We start from the raw sequence: 8,305 nt of genomic DNA on the forward strand, positions 1-8,305 counted from the left end.
AGTCTGTCAGGACCGGGCAACTGGCAGGAAACCATCTTATGCTACCCTGGCATCAAGGCTGCCAGAACCGAGACCATCGCTAGGCTTTCGAACAATAATTTGGTTAGGAGATGAGGGGCTCGATGAGGAAATACCTAATGTTAAGTCGGCAGTCTTCAACGCCTAAGGAAGCATAGCAGAATGATTAGGCTTTTTTACTAGGGTTATTGAAGTTAACGTTTTATAAATTTTCGTAACAACTAAAGAAAGACAAACACGCGCCCAGAGTTTGGACCGAACCCACGACTTTCGATTTTATCTCAAATGCCTTACCAATTCTGCTATCTATACGGCTGTGTTATCCTTGACTGTCTGAGATATTTACATTTACTGCAACTGTATCTGATGCTTGATGGTGGTATGCAGCGCCACTCTGACTCACGGGGGAAAGGGGACCATTTTTTCAATCCCCGAAGCGCGACTCGAACGTGTACAGCCTGTAAGGAGCGGACAACTGATGGGAAGCCTCCTTATGCTTGCTTGGCATCAAGGCTGCCACAACCGGGACCACCGCTATGCTTTCGCAGAATAATATGGTTAGGAAATGAGGGGCTCAATGAGGAAATACTTAATGTTAGGTCGGCAGTCTTCAACGCCTAACAAGGCATAGGGGAATGATTAGGCTTTTTCACGATGGTTAGTGAAGACAACCTTTACTAAATTTTCGTAACACGGAAAGGAAGAAAGAAAAACACGCGCCCAGACGGCGGAGCGAACCCACGGCTTTCGATTTGATCTTGAATGCCTTAGCGATTCGGCTATCAGTGCGACTGTGCTATCCTTCATTTTCTGGGGATTCATATTTACTACAACTGGATGTGAAACTTGAGTGTGGTAGCCAACGCCACTCTGACTACACGGGGACAATAGGACTTTCTTTCCAACCCCCGGGGACTAACTGGAACATCTACAGCCTGTGAGGAGTGGGCAACTGGCAGGAAACCCTTTTATGATACCTTCGATAGGCTTTCCCAGAATAAGATGGTTAGGAAATCAGCGGCTCGACGACGAAATACAGAAAGATAGGTCACCAGTCTTCAAGACCTATACAGGCATAGGTGATTGATTAGCTTTGTTACAATGGTTAGTGAAGCTAACATTTTCTAAATTTTCCTAACATATATAGGAAGAAAGAAAAACACGGGCCCAGAGTTGGGACCGCACCTACGCCTTTCGATTTAGTCTCAAATGCCTTACCAGCTTGGCTATCGGGGCGACTGTGTTATTCTTCACTTTCTGGGGTATTTATATTTACTACAACTGAATCTCATGCTTGAGGGTGGTAGCCAGCGCCACTTTGACTACACGGGGAGAAGGGGACCTTCTTTTCAACACGTGGGGCGAGATTGGAACGTCTACAGCCTGTCAGGAGCGCGCAACTGGCGGGAAACCCTCTTAGGCCACCTTGGCATTAAGGCTGCCAGTACCGACACCCTCGCTTGGCTTTCGCAGAATAATAGGTTTAGGACATGAGGGGCTCGACGAGGAAATACCGACAGATAGGTCGGCAGCCTCCAACGCCAAAATAGGCATATGGTAATGATATGGCTTTTTTACAACGGTTATGGAAGGTAACGTTTTCTAAATTTGTGTAACAACAAAATGAAGAACGAAAAAAACGCGCGCAGAGTGGAGATCAAACCAATGGCTTTGGATTCGTTCTCGAATGCCTTAACAATTCGGCTATCTCTGCGTGTGTATTATGCTTCACTTTCTGGGGTATTTATATTTACTACAACTGTATCTCATGCTTATGGTGACGGAGCCTGTGGTGATGGGGCCTTTTGTAGAGGGAGGATATTTCTGGCCGATTAATCCGCGGAAACAAAGGTTTTCGTGCGGGGGGTGAAAAAGGAAAGTGTTCGCAAAAGAAAAAAGCGGTGGTTTTGAGAGGTCCTTTTACAGCCCGGCAATATGCCTGACTACAAAGCAATCAATACCCCCTCCACCCCCAAGGAAAATATATTCTAGAGAAGACAGTGCCATAAAAAAGTGGCTGCAATGCACGCTGTGAAGATTGTTGGAAAGAAAAGCTAGATAGGACACCCACAATAACTGGCCACTCAACGTCACTTGGACATACACACGTGGCTCCTGAAATAGTGAAACCAAAGATTCTGCCTGCCGTTACCTATAATTCTCAGGGGCGGCATGCCGTGTGCAGAAGCGTCGGCCACGGACGAGCTAGACCTGCGGATGACACCGCCGCTGTACAGCCGCCGTGACTCGGAAGTGAGAGAAAACAGATAGGAGCGTCTTTGGAAGGGTGAAACAGCGGAACATAGCCTTCCTGATGTGCTAGCTTGGGGATAAACCACCGCGTGGCACAAGCGCGGACACCGAAAGAATTCGGCATGTGAGTTTAGTGATTCCCATTTATACCGATTTCAACGAGTCAGTTTTGTAAGTTTGAGAATTTCGAGAGAGCTGAGGGATTTCTTGTAATCGCCATTTATTAGAACCAGTTGCTCCTTTCCCCTTTTGTAATACCTGCTAAGGCACAACCGAATACGTATTCACCAATTTAGACAAGGTAGTCCCGTTTGTGTCAAGCAGTGCCCACGCGGCGAGATGTCTGTATGTGGTCTCTACATTTTCTTTTCCGGCCCTGCCAACGCATCTCTAACGTAGCTTTGGTGTACGTCCACTTACTTCCGCCGTGTTCAGGTTACCCAGAGGTGCTGCTGAACACTTTCATCGAGCCGTGCGAGGGAAGCGCAAATTGGACGCCAAGCTGCGCCAAAACAGGCCCAAAATAACTGTCGCTAAAGCAGACAAAAAACCCAGGTCGCGCCGATACGACCGCCGGTGTGACCGCGTTGGGAACACTGGGTAAATTCGTCGCGCCACCTACACTTTGCTCCGTGAGTGATAACAGGCCTGACTCTCCGCAGCCGCGTTGGCAGTTTCTTTTCCCGTGAGCCAGTAAACAATCGTTGGCTCATAGAGGCAGAAAGCTTTGCTTAAGACGGGATTCTTCGAAGTAGCTCTCACTGGCTCGGCTTCACTTTCACTTGCTGGGCATTATGAGCGAACTGCTGTCATCGAAGCCTCATTCTTTTTTCTAGTGAAAAATGCACGAGATTGGACCCTTCTGCTCTTGTGGTCACGACATGCAACGTGCATCCCAGAATTGCACGTGCATAGTTCCGTTGCCGGGGGTATGCTCTCTGATGTGACTGCGCACACATTGACTCGCTATTTATCTCCATTCACGACGCGTTCACCAAGCTGGTTTGAAAATGGTTTCTTACATAAGCGGACGTGTAGCAAATAAAATCTCAATACGCCAACTTTTTTCAGGCAATCCACGCGCCTATTCTCGCGCAGCTGAGCGTCAGAAGGAGATCGAAATAGCGATACTCTAATTGTTGCGTTTCCTCCGTAGCCAGATAAGCAGGCAGGAATTCAGTAACAGCATGACCGATGATATTCCAAGGAAATGTTTCGGCAATCACAAAATGCCAAGTCCATTTTAGGCGCACATGACAAATAAAGCGAATGCGGGGAGCGTCCGATCTTTGCCGAAGGCCCTGTAACCGCTTCCCCGGCTGCTCTCTTATCAACGCCTGCGCCGTGGTGCGGTCCCCTTGGGCAGCGCACGAAGCTCTCCTATTGCGTGACCGCGGAGTTTATTGACCAGAAAAGCAGTGAAGGACTGTGCCATAAGTAGAGTACACTCTACTATAACTGTACGCCTCGGGCTTCACGATCTCTGCGCCGCCTGCCGCCGCTTCTTCGCGGCGCTTATGGGATGACCGCTGCGCAGCTGATAGCGGCACATGAAGTGTTTTGGTTCTCTTTCGCTTTTTTTTCCTTTCCGCACTCTAAACAACTTGTTATGGTGATCTCTGTAAGCAGATAGTACGTTTAGGGCACTTCAAAAAGCAGCTTCGTCCTTATAGAGTGGCCGTGGTACAGTGCGCTTATTCGCTGCTCTTACGGGCTTCGGTGACGGACGCAGCACTGTCACTTGCGAATACGCTAGTCACAAGTGAATTTTATTGTAGTAGCGTTAGACCTGATGCTGGCACAGAGAGAGATTGGTTTCGCTCTTCAGCCCGGATAACGAATGCGGCTTATCTTCGAATATATTCGTCGTAGAAAATTGTGACTCGGGGATGTGAATACCTATGACCTGACAGTAACTTAGTATTGTAACCCGCCGCGGTGGCTCAGTGGCTAAGGCGTTGCGCTGCTGAACGCGAGGTCGCGGGTTCGATTCCCGGCCGCGGCGGCCGCCTTTCTGATGAAGGCGAAAAGCAAAAACGTCCGTGTGAACGAGATTTCGGCGCAGGATAAAGATCCCCAGGTGGTCAAAATTACTCCGGAGCCCTCCACTACGGTGCGCCTCATCGCCTGCGTTGCGTCGGCGCGTTAAACCCTACAATCAATCAATCAACTTAGTATTGTAAAGGAATACAGGTCACGCGAACATGTTAAGGATGTTCCAAGTATGCAGGTCGTAAAATATGCGCTCATTCCTGCCTAATAGCAAGGACGAAGGAGAGGTTATAAAACCACGGGAAAATAAATGGTCTGCCAAACCTGGAAGCAATGTAATAGTTGGTACGGGAATAAAAAAAACGCAGATTTAGAAATGCTAACGTTGTTCGACTTAACAAAAGCAAGGTAGGACTCGACTAGAAAAACATGATACGAAATTCTCTGAATTTTTCAGGGCTGTAAAGGGTAGGGGCGTTAACAATCGTTGTGTAGAAATGCGGAGCGATATCAAGGAATGACTGTGTTAGCCTTCACACACACAAGCTGCGAGTTCTAAAGCGACAGAAAATCCGTTTTGGAAGATTGTGCTATCTGATAAGGCCCTCTTATTTTACTTTTGTACTGGATTCTGCGGGCTCCCTGTATCATATGACAATATTTCGAAGAAGCTTTAAGTTACGACGCGGAGGATATATATTGTCGCGAAGCCAAGGACGACGCAGTTCTCTTGAAGGAGAAACAAGTTTATTGGAGCGAACTTGTGCTCCCCTAACAACTCAAAAGAATACATAGGCGGCGAAGCAGCGGTCAACAAAGTGACTTGCGTCGGCGAGCGTCGCAGAATCGAATGCCGAGGCAGGGGAATGAAACTTACTATACCTTGCATGGGACGCGATATTCGCTCGAAGCGCCGGACAAACCCCTGGTGTTTGGGGGCGGTACTAAAAACATGGCGGCGCGTTGCAGACATGCACTGCGAAACGCCATCTTGAAGAGGACTGAAAAGCCGAGGGGGGTGAGAGCAGGGAGGGGGGCAAATTAGCGCCAAATTCAATTGGGACGCATATGGAAGGTAAATTGAGCTAGTGGAAGATATTGAGATGGCAAGCGCACGACCTTTTTCCTGTTGCGCAACCCCCCCCCTCCCATTATCGAAAAGGCAATTGTTTTGTTCTGATTGATTTAGGGAGGTTTAGCGTCCACTTCTTTTTGCACCACTTATTCTAAGTACGAAGTTGTTCTGGTTTATTAGTACACACATTCTAGACAAGGATAAAGAGCACAGGAATTTTCATTTTTATTGCTAAATGTACCATTCATACAGTAAAAACACAACTTGGATATTTTACACTTTTAGTCGCAAACAAAAGTGTATGGCACATGGCCGCATGCTAATTAGGTATCCAGCCAGTGCATATCTGTCCAGTGCCTTGTCTGTCCAAGGTCCGCGTAGTGTCTGGTGGTGAAATGGGCAGGACACACCCGGTAGCTGCTGTAGATCTGTCGAGGTGGTAAATGAGCCAGCTTCTGCCTTCTCGCACACTGGAACCAAATGCGACATCTGGAGCATCAACAAGCACGTGTATATATTTGGGTTAGATTGAATACTAGCTTTACTGCTGCTTTCAGGCGCACATAGTTTTGAGTGAAAACTAGCATCTGTATTCGAAATAAACGTTATCTGATATATTATGAATCTTTCTTTCTTAAATTGATTTTGGCTACAAAGACGACTTGTGACCAATCGTAAAGGCACATTTTAAATTAAAATCAGCACTTATTATTAAGAGACGCAGATACGTTTTTCTATTTGTGCGATGGTGATGTTCGGTGGCAACGACCCACCTTTCCTCCTAACCCAAAATACATTTCTGCAGACAAAAGCAGCCATGCCACACCAGAATCGCTAAGCAATTATTCATGCATATGTACTTTGGCGCCCAATGTATTCATGAGGCATTTCTCGGGCGCTGCAATAAACCGGTTATAAAAACCTTATTTAAACACTTCTAATAAATTCCCAGCAAAGGTTAAGCCTGCACTGTCTAATTATTTATCGGCCTATAGCTGTAACTACGTTCTTGTGAATATATCGATCGTTCTTGTGCTAAAGCTGAAACTGCAAGCACGGAACTGAAGGTTAAATTAAAAATTATAAGTGGCGGAATTATAGTTATGATTGTATTATAAACATATAAAGTAATTGCTTACTTTGTATAGTTATTGCTACAAATTTATTCTGCTATGTGCCATTGATTCAAGTGACCACATTATGCAGAACAGTGAGCACACAGAACACACAATTGAAACGCAATAAAATAATTAATGTAGTCACTACTTAGTTAACATAGTGCTAACAACACGATATGAACCTGGGGACCCAGCCTTTGAGCCATAAGTGTATGGGAGGTGCCTTCCTCCAGCTGTGGACATAAACAGGCTGATAATAATAACGATAACAATAATACTGGTAATATTATAATAATCACAATAATATTTGTAATAATAACAGCAACGCTTGCTACGAAAACAAACTAAACGCGGACAATCAAAAGATAATAAAAATAGTGCAGATAAGCTCACGCTGTTCCATTAGTTATTGTATATGTTGCGTCATATACATTTTGCTGCATACCGCGCATTCACTTGCGCTAAAATGCAAAACACGCGATCGAAACGCATTAAATCAATAACGCACGTATAAACCAACGTGTGTAGCTAATGTAGTGATTGGATTAATTACCAGATGCTCTCCCCGCATTTCCTGCTTCATTCAAGAGTCAAAGAAGACAATCAGAATGATTGATTGATTGTGGGGTTTAACGCGCCGACGCAACGCAGGCGATGAGGCGCGCCGTAGTGGAGGGCTCCGGATTAATTTTGACCACCTGGGAATCTTTATCGTGCGCCGAAATCTCGTACACACGGGCGTTTTTGCTTTTCGCCTCCATCAGAAAAGCGGCCGCCGCGGCCGGGAATCGAACCCGCGACCTTGTGCTCAGCAGCGCAACGCCTTAGCCACTGAGCCACCGCGGCGGGTGACAATCAGAATGTAATAAATAGATAGTGCACGTGCATGCTCCGTTAAATTATACAGCTACTGCTGCAACTGCATCCTGCTACCTCGTGCAAGCGTAGAAATGCAAAACGAGCAGCATGCAGACCGTACCTTTCGTCCGCCGGGATCCAAAAGAAGTTTATACCGGGCTGGCGTCTAGAATTTTGACACCACTCAGTAGAGCACGATTTGTGATGACGGCGCGAATCCATTCATGCGCCTGTTTCGATGAAACAGACTTTACGGTGGTAAAAACGGCCCTCGGAACACCGTGGATCGTAGCCTACCTATGGGCGCGACGCGACAAGAAACGCCCATTTTCAGCGGAGCGAAGCAGAAAGGCGCGGTTCCTGTTTTCCACTCCGGGTGGCGCTCGTATTTTCGCAATCTCGAACTGCAACTTTTAAGTTGACTTGCATATTAAAAACTCCGTAATTAATAAGTAACCTAGTAATAAATATAAAATGCAACAACAAGGTTCATTTATGCTCGCATGCAGTACAGCCCCCAAACGTTAGGATCGCTGCAGTCACAGGACAGAAAAACGGCGGAGTTTCATCCCCCTGGCCGAAGCGTCTGCTCTGCAGGCTTTTTATCTTTCGGCGCGAGTGTTTCTGGAACCGTCGATGGACATCCAGACCATTGTAGACCACAGACCATTATTCTGGGCTAGCAACGTTAGCGCGAAACAATTTGCTTATCTGAATGTGATAGCCCGTGCGGCATAAAAATAAAGAATGGAAGACGCGCTTTGCTTGGAACGCAGATAACACAGCCAGGCGTGGCCCAGCAGTAAAAACAAACAATAAATAAGCAAGCCCATACATGGTTCGCGGCAATATGTAGCGAATGAATGTTTGCGAGGGCTCACCTCGTGACAAGATGAGCCAGAAGTAAATTCTTTGTCGTGTGCTTACTCCCGCACATATATTCGTATTATTCATTGTACTTGTTGCGGAGAATGTCAATGAAATTTATGCG

At 46.4% G+C, this 8,305-nt stretch overlaps 1 non-coding gene across 1 annotated transcript; it reads left to right on the plus strand.

The window, feature by feature from the left end:
* The first annotated feature begins 4,203 nt into the window (after positions 1-4,203).
* Trnas-gcu (transfer RNA serine (anticodon GCU)) lies at positions 4,204-4,276 on the plus strand. Its single transcript has one exon. It is a non-coding gene; the product is annotated as a tRNA-Ser (tRNA).
* Positions 4,277-8,305: the final 4,029 nt, after the last annotated feature.

The sequence above is a fragment of the Haemaphysalis longicornis genome, unplaced genomic scaffold (genome assembly GCF_048455015.1).
Source record: "Haemaphysalis longicornis isolate Haplotype H1 unplaced genomic scaffold, Haemaphysalis longicornis Haplotype H1 scaffold_34, whole genome shotgun sequence".
Classification (NCBI taxonomy): domain Eukaryota; kingdom Metazoa; phylum Arthropoda; class Arachnida; order Ixodida; family Ixodidae; genus Haemaphysalis; species Haemaphysalis longicornis.